Below are 13,146 nucleotides of genomic sequence, written 5' to 3' on the forward strand. Positions count from 1 at the left end.
AGAAATACAGAAGAGACAACGGGAATATTTTAAGCATATAGTAGGTAAAAAACCCATTGAAAAAATGACAACTTATTTTAAGAAGATATAAAGTCAACAAAATAAATTCTGAAGGAAAACCTTTGCAGGTTCTTCTGTATAACTTACAGTCAGTATCAGGATACTCTATTTAAATGATTTACAAAAACTGCAGTTTGTATTGCAACACCTTCAAGCAAGCTACCTTTCCAAGCATGAAATCCTCATATGTTTCTCCTGTGAACATGGAGCATATAAAACACATCTTATTTCCTCTCCAAATTCCTTAAGACAGTCTATCACCTGACTGCTTCCACCCTTCAAGTCTTTGAAAAAGCAAGACTGAAGCACTTCCTAGTGCAGCCAAGAGTCTTTAATACCTGGGGTTTTGTTCACATTTTCTAAAGTAGGAAGTTTGCAAGCCTGGTCACCATGGCAAGATGAAGAAAAGATTACACTGCAGAAAAAAAAGCACCAGGGCAAAGCCAGCAAGAAACAGAGGCAGCATTTACCAAGATGAAAGAAATACATCTGGATGCTCTGTACAAAGGAACTGCTCTTCAGAAAGCCTTCCTTAAGCACCATGCCTAAAACTAAGGAACTAAACCACACAGCATAAAGCAAGCCAAGACAACTTTCAGTCTTTGGAGTCTACTAACTGTGAAATGTTGACATTTAAGCACCAAACCTGACTTAAATGTCAGACTAGTCTACAAGGGCTGAACGCCTCAAAGTGCAAAGTTTCTGGAGTTCCCACTGATTTCAATCAGGCTGCAGCAAGTACAAGGGAGGTGAAACTAAGCCTTCAGCTTTGTCTCCCCATGAAAGGTCAGGTTGGCCTTCAAGTGCTCACCATGGCCTGGCTCCAAATCCACCGGAACCAAAGGGAAAGCCTCTCACTGACTTTAACAGCATTTGGACCAAACCCCAGGCTTTTGTCCCCTCCTGGAACCCTTTATGAAACTCAACCCCCTTGTGATTTGCAGCAGGAAGTGTTTGGTTGCACTTTGTTTACATTTTTATGTGTGGAGAGAGGAGAGCCCTCTATTCATCACACTGCCTGACTCCTCAAGAACCTGTTTTCGCTCGCTTTCACTTTTAACTCTCTGCAACACTTTAGGAAGAAATTTTCCTTTACAAATGTTTGCTTTGGGTAGAATTATTCTGGGAAAAGATCAACTAGAACAGTTCAGCTCTTTCTCCAAGGCTTCAGTTACAGACAGAGGAGCACTTTTATCAGTGTCAAGAACTCTGCCAACTTCATCCTTGAGAAGCAGCATCACCTCACACCAGTGACCCAAAACTTGTGAAGCGGCCATCATCTCAGGCTGTGAGTTTGTTCTCCTCCAGAGAAGCCACCAGTGGTCAGGCAATGAGTAGTTCAATTAAAAAGTGAAACTTTTCCATTAAAGAAAGCTGCTGTCCTGAAGTCTGTCTGGAAACCACAAAAGATAACACAGTTCAATGCTCAGCAAGCCTGCTCTCCACCCACCAGATTGACCTTCAGGAGTGGCATAAAGGACAGGTCACACTCAGTGCCTCAAAGCTTTAGAAGAACCACGTGGATTCCCAGAACACCTTACTGAGCTACCACTTGTGTCAGGTAAGGTAGCTAGTGAAACATCTCAGTCTGGTGCAGGTGGAAGAACAACATACAGTTTGTGTAATGAAAAGAAATGAACTGCAAACGGGACCTGGATGAGTGTCCTGGGTTGTCAAGCAAATTGTATTCTCTTTGCCATCTGTATGGCAGCTGTCTTCTGTCAAGTGGGCAGTTTTCCTTATCTTTTCCACAACCACTCCTCCCTCCAGGGAGACAGCTGCTGATAACAGGCCACTGAATGTCACTGCATGGCTGATAAGAACTACAGCATCCATTGGGAGATGCTCTGCCCGGGGGGAGGAGCCAAGCATTCCTACCCAGATATAATCTGGAGATTCTGGAACACCAGCACGGCTTCTCCATTGGATTTCCCAGAGGAACAGCTGCCTCTTCTTCCACTGGATTTCAGAGGAAGACTCCACCCTTCTACAGGATCCCTGCTCCAACAGAACCACATCTGACACTCCAGGAGGGCTGCAGCCACATTTCCAATGGGACTGCTACCAACACCCTGACCCACAGGGTGTCAGGTTGTGTTCTGACTCTGTCAGGGTTGTTTTAGTTTACTGCATTGTTTATTTTATGCTTTCATTTTCTTCCCTATTAAATAACTATTATTTCCTGCTCCCATATATTTTGCCTGAGAGCCCCTTAATTTAAAATTGATAGCAATTCGGAGGGAGGGGGTTTACATTCTCCAGTTCAGGGGAGGCTCCTGCCTTCCTTAGCAGACTCCTGTCTTTCCAAACCAAGACATTGAGGAAGTTTGCTAAACGTCAGTAACACACAGCATGGAAAATGCAGAGCTTTTTACGTGTAAAATTGCAGCAGCTTTTTCCACGTTAAATCTCAGCTAGCAAACATATCTGAAGTTACACTGAACTTCACTCAGACAACCTTAAGATCAGCCAAAGCTCTTGATTTTGTATTTAGCTAGGAGAAGCAAAGAAATTACTATTCTAACAGTTAACCTGTTTTATACCCCTTTTTAACAGCTGTCTTGTAAAAAGCCATTCACTGGTCACATTTGCACACATTTGCAAACCTCTCCAGGCTGCCAAACATCCCTCTGTTCATGGGAACCACTCCCTATCACCTGCTCCACCGCAACCAGCACTACTGTGGTACCCACAACATGCCAAAACACACACACACATTCACTCCCACATGAGGGTGGGTGTGGGACAGAGTTAGGGAAAGTGTGCTGATGGCAGCACCATACAGCAACATGCTGCCTCCCAAGTATGTGATCATTTCAAGGTGTGGGTCTTGCAGGTTTTCCCAAAAAAATTATACAATTAGAGAAAAAAATCTCAGCTCGTCAGGGTCACTAAACAAGTGCAAGAAGAGCCCATTTGGGCAGAGCTTCCACTTCCACTTCATGCCAGCTTTCCCACAAAGCAACCCAGCATGTAATTGCCTACTTGCTCTCTTTTAAAAGCCTTTCAGGAATACTTCCCAAAACAACCAGAATCAGAACAAACAATAAATCCAAGGAAAGCCTAATAATGCAGGGACTTCTCTCACACAGTTCAAGCAGAGGCCAAGACAGATATTTGGCAGTCCCAGCTTCCTGAAAAGCACAGCTCATCCTGGAATCAGTTAAATCACCAGGACACTCTGAGGCTTTATAATTGAAGACAGCAGGGTAGGTGGCCCAGTAAAATTCAATATGGTGCAGTTTATAGGAGCATACACTTTGCTGGTACCAGATGGACGCTGGGTTAATCAAAACAAACTTCTATAAGAAGTAGGCAGCTTTTTTAATTTGCCTGTGCCATTGGAGGCACCTCGAGCTCACAGAGCAGTGTGAGGCAGCTCCTCAGCTGCTGTTCATTGCCATGGCTCTGGGAGCTGTTGCAGACCACTATTGAAAACAGGTTTATCCCACACTGCAGCTGACTCAGCTCTGGCTTAAAACGTGAGCTTGCTCTGGGCTCTCTCTGAAGGCTTTCTCACGGGAAGCGAATAAACAATTAAGATCTGTGGCGGACTCTCCATCAGGAATGTCTAAAAGACCAACATAAGTTTGCAGCAGAACAAGTGTTGGTATATCAAGAGATTGTTTTGGCCAGGTCACCTCACTCTGAGAGGATCACTGCTCTCATTTATCCTCTGCTTAGGAAACAAATCCACTTCCCAGCACCAACCAGAGTTCTGAACTAGCACTTTCAAACCCCAAATACTACAGGAAGATACTGGAAGGATGAATTAAAAAGCAAGGCTGCTCTCTTACTCCTAATTCTTGATAACAGTAAGACACCTCTAATCAAGAACATTTGTAAACTTAGAAGGGGATATTTTAAGTGTATGTCAAAGCTTTAGGTCATTGATAGATGCACATCTAATCCTAAATCAGTTTGACAGACTCCCCTGCTGAGAATAAGCAAGTTTTACAGAAGCCACACTCTGTCTACAGAGACCACCTTACTTTTCCCATTTAAAAAGGACTTCCTTATCACCTGTCCAGACAGCTGCATTGTTTATTGGAGAAGTATCTTTTCCACCTAGCTCATCCTATAGTCCTCCATGAGGACAGCCCTCAAAGAGAAAGTGTGTGTGTATGTGATATCCCAGAGAGAACACAAGAATAAAAAATCCATCATGGAGTAAAAAGAACTGAGTGGGAAAAAAAAAATCAATATATTCTACCACATCTGGATATTTAACTTGCTTAAAGTACTTGTCAATTTAGGGAAATAAAATACCAGTCATAGCTGCAGGTTTTGCAAGGGAGAAGAAAAGCCCTCCTGCTTCCTTTCTTTATGGGTAGTCCTGACCTTGCCCACAGCATGTGTGTGGAATCCTTGCTCCTTTTCTCCCTGGAGAGCCTCAAACCCAGCTACCACTGCCCACGCAGACCTAGATGCATAAACACACAAACAGCAGCAGTTTTACTGACTCTTCTGGGAGCCATGGAGAGGTTTTATGAAAGTCACAACTGTTTTAACTCATTTTCACTGATAATGTCATGTATTCTTTGTGTACATTTTCAGTTGTGACTGTATTTGGAATTCTTGCTGTTTATTGGGGTTTTGGGGAAGGCAAGGGCAGGGCATGCACAGCAGAGAAGTTGATCCTACTCAGGGCTTTTCCTTATTCTCTTAGGCAGTACATGCTTAATTCTGTGTGGGACGAAAGTAGAGGAAGAAAACTGGGAGGAACAGGGAGAGGAGGAGAGAGAGGCACAGTGAGGGATCAGGAATAGAAAGAGAAAAAAGGAAAGTAGCAAAATGCACTTAACAGATCAAAGACATGACTGGGAACATGAAAAAGGGTTTCTCCTCATACCAGACATTCTACCCATGCAAGGAGGAGACAAAGTGGAGGAGGGCTAACAGGAAAAATAAGACGTCATCAAAGTATGGCCACCAGATCTCAGAAAACCAAAGCACCAAGGCTGCAGTTTCAAACTTCATCGATTTCAGCCATTTTATTGCCTCTGCACCACACACACCTGAGGCTCATTTTGCCCTCTCCTAGCCCAGTGAATAGACATATTTCAAGTAACTGCACTGATAGCAGCTTTGGCTGCTCCCCACACTGAGCTACAAATCCCTATTTACAGCTGCTGGTGTTTTTGACAAGCTTTAGGCATTCAGGCTTAAAATTTTCTCTTCTAAGAGTTTCTGTTAAGCTAAAACTGTTTTCTTCCTCAAAAGTATCAGGTAAAACAGTTTAGCTTTTCCCTGAAAAAACAGCTGGAGAGATTTGCCCATGTTGACCAAGTTCTGAAACCTCTTTATTGGGAAAACTCAGTGGTTCCAGTTTGGAGCAGGGATTTGTTGCTCAGTAGAGAGACTGCAGAGATGCTGCTGGTTTTGATTTCAGTGACAACTGACTGTATGGGAAAAGATCTCTATCTGCAATGCTCACTAGAGACCTGCAGCAATTCCCCAGCTCTCCAGACCTACCAAACACCATCTAGAAGGAAGAGCACCAGGCTCTCCTTGCATTGCTCCTGCAGAGCCATTCAGGCAGGAGACCCTCCTGCAATGCCTGTATCCAGCCTGGAGACCACTTGCTTGGACTGCAGAGGGCTGAAAACATGTCTGAAGAAGAGGCTCTGTGAGTGTGTGTTACAAGGAAGAGAAGGGGTAAAAGGAGAAGAAAGAAAGGCAGGCACAAATGGAGGGGTGTCACAGATATATTTTATGAAAAATCCTTTCCTTAGGATTTTTTCTCCTGAGAAGTTGAGAGGTCTCAGGAACAAAATGTAAACAATGGTTATCTGCTGCTGTGGAATGCAACAGGTGCATCTGTGATTGGTCTCATGTGGTTGTTTTTAATTAATGGCCGATCACAGTCCAGCTGCCTCGGACTCTCTGGTCAGTCACAAAATTTTATTATCATTCTATTCCTTTCCTTGCTAGCCTTCTGATGAAATCCTTTCTTTTAGTATAGTTTTAATATATAATTTTCTTTTAATATAACATAGATCATAAAATAATAGATCAGCCTTCTGCAACATGGAGTCCAGATTCTTACCTCTTCCCTTGTCCCAGGACCCCTGTGACCACCACAGAGGAGAAAAAAGATAAGTCAGGAAAATATATATGGCAAAGCCAAAAGGTTATTTAGACCTTTGCTGCTGTCAGAGATCCAGTGCCAGCATCCAAAAACTGCTACCACTGGAGCTCCATTCCCTGGTGTCCCAGTGAGCACCCAGGAGCTGAAGCAGAGGAAGCAGGAAAATCCCACTTGCAAAAGCAGCTGTGCCTTCCCTGAAGCAGCCCAGCAGGAGCAGAAGAACCCAAAGCCACAGAGGACTCCAAGGGCCTGATTGGTGCCTTTGTGGGTGCACAGGGCAGGTCTGGCAGCACTGGAACACAGCCAGCCCCAAAGCACAGCACCACATCACTCTGCACGCCCAGGCTTGGGAAAGGGGCTGCTGGCACAGGCAGGGAGCACAAGGTATCTAAAACACTCCCTAATCACAAAATACTCTCTTACCTGACAGCTTTTATGGGAAGAAAGGAGGAGGTTCTCCTCCTCTCATGCACAAGGCTCAGTTATCATGAGTGTAAATTATTGAGGTGTCCCTGGGAATCAAGTGTCCCAGTAAAAATTTACAAACAAGCCATAAAAGATGTGGCAGCCTGCTGCCTTGCTTTGATGCTCTCTGTAAAGGGTTTCATGTCACTAAACACACACTGATCCAGCTAGCTGTTAATTTACAGAAGGGACCATGCTAGCTTTAACATTATAAATGTCCAATTAGGGAACTAAGGATAAAACTTTTTTGCTGTTGTCTTTGACGAGGATGCCAATGAGCAAACTTTAAAAAGAAAAACAACAAAAAAGCAACAAAAATATGCAGAGAAAGGGCACAGAAATCAATGTCACTGGTTTTGGTGATCTGCTTTCTACTCCATGCATCATCCCTAAAAATGGAAAAAGCACTGATGAAAGGCATAGGGGTGGGTAAGTCAGCTGGTCCCAATTCCAAACTCGAAACAACTTTTCAAGGAATTTAAAATATTTTACTGCTACAGAGTTTGACTTGAGGAAGGAGGGGAAGAAAGAAAATGCTGACAAGCGAAACTGCTCTCAATCAGGGCAAATGCTCAGTTGTGGGTTGTTGGGGTTTTTTTCTTAAATATCTTTGCTCAACTGAATTATATTTTATAAGTCATCATTTGGGGTTGGGTCATCCCCCAAAGAAACCTTTTGGAAATGCTTGGAGAGGCACATAATATTTTAGCTGTGAGCATTTCTGGTAAATCAAGTAGAAGGGGTAAGCAAAAGTCTGGTTTCAAAAGGAAATATGGGCACAATTTGCAAAGAAATGCAGGGAGAATATCACCTGAACCACTGGGAAACGTAGCCTGAAGAGCATTGCTTTATTTCAAAATCTACTTGTTTGGAATTTTTTTAAATTCTTACATAATTTACTTGTAATCTGAAACTACATGTAAAATGCAATTTAAATCTGTATTTTGCACTTATTCAAGGAGAGGGGGGAAATCAGGCTTTCACAATTTGAATCCTTGACTTTGAGATGTCAGGATGAAAAGAAGAGCACTTATCAGACTGCTTTGATGAGGAAAGAGGACTGTGGACCTTCAGGACAGTAAAACAAATGCCTATGGGGAGATTGGTCCCTTTTCCAAAAACTTTTCCCATCCCTGAGCTACTTTAAACACAGCTTGCTGCATGTCAGTACTAAATACCTCAGAAGGAAGGTATTTCCTTTCCAGAAAACTCCTAATCTGATATCTTCTCTACCATGTCCCTTGCTTCTGTCAGATTAAGTAAAGCAATCTGTAAATATGCCAAAGCCATCTCTAAATACAAAATAAATGGTAAAAAACTCCAACCCGCCTCACTGTTTTCTCTTAGGAAAAAGTCTGCTATTTTTAACATCCTCAAAAATAGCTTGTTCTTTTTAAACACGAATGACATAAGTCTGTTAGCAATATAGTGAGAATCAAAATAACATTCTTCTGAGCTGATATCCCTTCAGAGAAACTTTTTGATGTTTGCAATCAAATGCAACTCGATGCCAAAGTTTTACTGCAACACAGAGGGAATCTGAAAGAAAACAATTCAAACATTGGCAGCCAATTACTTCTTTTGTCAGCAGCCCTGTAAGTAAATTGTGCCTGTGCTATTCCTGTTGGCATGAAATACCAAACACTGTACTTCCAACAACTTTTATCTCTGTTGCTTTTCCCTAATAAAAACATCTACAAATCCTTCAATTCTTCAAATGAAAAATGGACTGGTTCTTTCATCACATACATTGGTGGTTCAGTTATGACAGGGTTCATCTGCGGAAAATAAAAATTAAAATCTCCAATAGCCGGTGAAGATTAGTGGCTCACTTTAAATGGATTTCCTCTGCAAAGCTATTCTTTATATCTCATCTAAGCAGATAATAAATGGTAAAAGCCAAAAAGCACATCAATAAAAAATTAATTCTGAAACTTGGCAGAATTATAAAAAATAATTACATTTTATCTTATTTTGACCATGATTCAGTCTCATCTATTGCCAGAAAAATAAAATCACAAACGTTCCAGTCTTCTTTAAGTCACTAAGATATATTCACTTTGAACTGCATTGGCAACTTCCAAAAAGTAAGCAGTAGCAAGAAAACAACATGATTTTGTAGTCTCCATTTCCACAGAAGTGGGCTTAAATTCTGAAATTTAAAAGCCTGGCAAGCATGAAGGATTCTGCACAGTTTCTCACGAAAGTTTATGGAATATTGCATTCAGCCAAAAAATACAAGCAGCCTCTGCTTTGGGGATTTTGCCACAGCCCTCTGCAGGATGGGCTGGAGCTGACAGTGGGTAGGAACATCTTCCCACCTGGCTGAGAGCCTCTGCTCCAGGCACCCCTGCCAGAGGCACAGCACCCACCTGGATAGAGGGAAAACACACTGGGAACTTTGTTCAGGGCTTGTTACCTTCCAGTGCTGCAACAAAACCAGCCCAGAGACTCCTGTTTGATTTACTCACAGGAAACAGGAATTTGTATGAAACTAAGAGATTCTTTTTCTTTCCTTGTTCTCCTTGAAGATTTGTGTTGCATATGTTTGATCCTATCTTTAAACACAAAAAAATAGCCTTTTTTGAATAACTAAGTGATAAGTACCAGCCAGCATGGATAAAATTGCCAACCAAGAAAGACAGAGAGCTGCTGTTATTTCTGTTTTTGAGTTATTGATTAAATGTAACATCCATAAAGCAGCCATCAGAATTGCTATTCCACAAGCATTCCTGGAGAAATAAAGACTTATTCCAAGTGCCAATCACATACACTCCTGTGGTTAAAATGCAATTAAACAAGTAAAGGAACTAATATACCTAACAAGCCAGACAAAAACAAATAATGGGAAGCTGAACTGAGGAGTAAAAACAAAGGTAAGATTTTTTTAAACATAATTAAAATTTGGGAAGTGTCAATACAGACTGGTGTTTGTAAGTCATTGAAAAACCTTTCAGGTTACACCTATATGTATTATTTATACTCAGGCAAAAGGGCTCTTTTACAAAATATGTCTCAGGGCAGGAGGTTGCTGCAGTGTTTCCTGAGGAACAGAGAAGCAGTGGAGTGGAGTTTACCTGTCAGAGCTTACTCCAGGAAGCACCAGCTCACCCAAGTGCACTCTGCTCCAGCAAAGCTATTTTGCCCACTTCAGTTTCGCTTCCTCCAATTGATAGCTCAGGGCTATGATGGGGAAGGCACAAAAGGGCACTTCTCACAAGGGCCAGAAAGAAAAGGGTTTTACAAGATGGATGGAGTGAAACAAGGCAAAGCCTTGATGAACATGTTGTGCTTCAGGCAACTCTGTAAAACTCACATTACAAAAATCACTGCAAATCGCCTGCATGAGTTTAAACTCTTGCCCAAACCATCCGTGCTGCTTCACCCCCTGCTCACCTCAGGGACCAAGATTTTTGTTGTTGTTATTGAGGGTTTTTTAACCCTAATGATCTTGTTTTAGAGCCCTGAGCAGAGCCAGGAGCCCCTCCCTTTGCAAGCAGCCACCTGACAGCACAGCAGAGCAGCTGTCTCCAGAATTAGGACAGAGACATCGAAACACACAGAGGCAAATTGATCCCATCGATCTCTCAGAGAGTTGAGAAGCACACAGTCCTCAGAGACCTTTATTATTTCACTCTGCAATGAAAGGGCCTGGCAGTAAACTACAGAGAGCCAGTTTTATAAGCTAGGAGGGAAATGATTATAGAACATTATAGAACTGAAGCAGTTCAGGGATCTTCCAGCTGGTTTAAATTATTTGGCTTCCTTACAAACATATTGAAAGGGAAAAAAAAAAAAAAAGGGAAAACTTCTGAAGGTCAGCCATGAGTGCTGTAGGTACCCCATGAAGCAGAGTTGCCAATTTATTCTCAAGCATTTAATGTAGAGATGGGAAAGGGGAGGAAGGAAGAATACAGAGGGAGAAAGGAGGTTACTGCATCCATTTGCAAATATGGATTAAGGAATACCTGACACAAATGAGCAAAATAAAGAGGGACCAGAGAGCAACACAGCTCCCTGGCCCCTCTGAGCCCCACTGACCACAGCAGGCAAATGCCCAGATATAAATCTGTATTTCCCCAGGAAAGTGCTGAACTGACCCCACTCTGCCCTGGCTCTTGCTGCTGAGGGAAATACCAGCAATTCCCAGAAATCCCAAAGAGAACAGGAGCTGATTCTTTGCCTCCTTCATTTGGTTTTCCTGTTTATGACACAAGCTTAGCTACTATATGTGCCATACTGATAGTTTTGCAGGGTAGCAGTAACATATCTAAAATGCCTGGAGAGGAAAGAAGTGTTTGCTTCAGTTGAAACTTTTTGATTATTTCAAGCCAGATTTGCAAATACTTTTACCAGCCCCACACTGCACTTGTGTAAGCTCCAAAGGAAAACACATGGAGTTGAATTGACCAGCCTTCAGCAACCCAGGCTGGTGGGAACAAGAAGGAACATCTTAACAGCTTCCTTTTTCTATTCCACCCCTGGGAGGAGCGTGACTGTTACTGAATCTAGCTCTTTTTCCACATTTCTTATTTAGACAACGTCCAAAATAGAAACAAAACCTGTTGTTCACTAAGAAATTATTCCTTTTCCGTTTTGGGGCTGATGGCCAACTGTGGGGCTGGACCTGATGCAAACTTGATCAGGGATCCAGTGTCTGTCCCTCAGTAACATCTGCAGGACAGGGACTGTGCTGCACCACATCACACCCCTCACCTCCACCAACCATCTCCCAGCTGCACACAAGCTCACTTTAAAAATCAAACCTGCCAGACACCTCATTTATTTCAATTTCTCTTTCTCTCTTGGTGATCTGTCTTCCTGACTCTGCAAGGCCAGATCTGATAAAAAGAATATCAGCATCCAGCAAGTTATGGTAGAGGAAGTCAAAACCCTACAGACCCCATTCCACTCTCACGCCTGTCAACAGCTAGCTCTTGCTGACCTCACAGCAGGAACCATAACTTCTTTCCCCTTCTTTATGATTATTTTTTCGAGCAACTCTTGGTAGAGAGCCAGCACTTGATGAAGAATGAGACAATCCCACCGGGTGCTATCCATTCGTGTCCTGCCAGCATTCCTGACACTGACCAACCCAGCATCCAGGATTTACAGTGCTCAGTGAGCACATCACAGCTCAAATCACCAGCCCCACCCAGGAGGGGATGCTCCCTCTCCTGCCCTCTCTGATCTGCCTTGGACAGCCTCAGTGGGGATCACACAGACCAATCTATTCTCACAAAACACCCTGAGGCACACACACTAAAATCCTGGTGAAAGCTGCTCAAAATCCCTGCAAGAACAGTGGCAGCAGAGGGGGTAAAGTTAGATTTCTCTTTAGTCAAGGGAAATGAGCACCTCATGCACCCTTGTCAATCAGCAGTGCATGGGGAGGATGCTCTCCTCTAAGTCAGTTTCTCCCCATCAGCAACAGAGATTTCTCTGTTGTCCACAGTTTATCATCTCCTGTGGACTCAGTTCCCCCAAACCCCACACTGTCCAAATGCAGCTCAGGCTTGATAAAAATAATTAGAGTGAGTACAGGAGAAAAACATCTTTTGGATCTGGTATTTCCTGTGCACAAGAGTGCAAGATACTTTCACCTTTTTGGCACATCTGCCTTTGAGTTCACAGCAACTGATGCCAGCTTTGATGGAAAAATATCTTGCTGAGCCTCAAAAAGCACAGGGCCAGCTTTCCCTTTGCTGCTCTGTGGGTCAGTCAAAGAGACAGATTCATAAAAGGAAAAGCTTCTGTCATCTCACAATAGCAGCACACAGACATGCTGCCTTCTGACAGGGGAAAAAAAATAAGATGACTACAAATAACGTTGATATGGTAACACATGTTTAAAATCAATAATGAGAAGGCCAGAGGAGAGCTTATCCAGAATCTTAAGTGCCAGCCTGTCTTACAGCACTTTGGCAGAGGCAGCTCTGGAAAAACAAGGTGGAGATACTTGCTTTATGGCCTGTCTGTATCAATGCTGTCCCACCTCAGCCATCTGCTTCAGCCAAATCTCAGGGACCAAACAGCTCCTGGGATGCAGAACTGGGGCAGAACTTTGGGACCACACAGCTCTGGTGTGTGAGGGGGAGCACCTGGCTGCCCCACAGCCCCTGAATCCCTCCAGAGCATCCTCCCTCAGTCACTGCCATGTTCAGCATAAGCTGCTCTGCTGGGCTTCTCCTCAGACACAGATTTTGGGAACTGTCACCTCTGTCCCTGTGGATGCAGGCACCAGCCATCCCAGGAACACAAAGACCATGGTCATAATTCCCATCAGAAGTTTCAAGGATTTCACCTCCAGAATAGCAGAGTGAATTAAATCAAACAATCCACAGCAACATCACCACCACTGGAAATTAAATGGGAGGACACAGCACACAGAATTCCTCGTGCTCTCTAAAGGAGGATCGTGTATGTGCTTGCTACAAGGCACCTTCAGCAGCAACCAAACATTTTGTAACAAGCAGCTTTTCATCCCAAATGGCTTCCCTGCAATTTCCAGAAGCACCAGTTATCCAAGC

General features: G+C 43.1%; 1 protein-coding gene across 1 annotated transcript in view; it reads right to left on the minus strand.

Annotated features, from left to right (window-relative positions):
- TMTC1 (transmembrane O-mannosyltransferase targeting cadherins 1) overlaps window positions 1–13,146 on the minus strand; it is a 142,864-nt gene that overhangs the window by 89,445 nt on the left and 40,273 nt on the right. The window lies entirely within an intron of this gene.

This window comes from Zonotrichia albicollis, chromosome 4 (genome assembly GCF_047830755.1).
Source record: "Zonotrichia albicollis isolate bZonAlb1 chromosome 4, bZonAlb1.hap1, whole genome shotgun sequence".
Classification (NCBI taxonomy): Eukaryota; Metazoa; Chordata; class Aves; order Passeriformes; family Passerellidae; genus Zonotrichia; species Zonotrichia albicollis.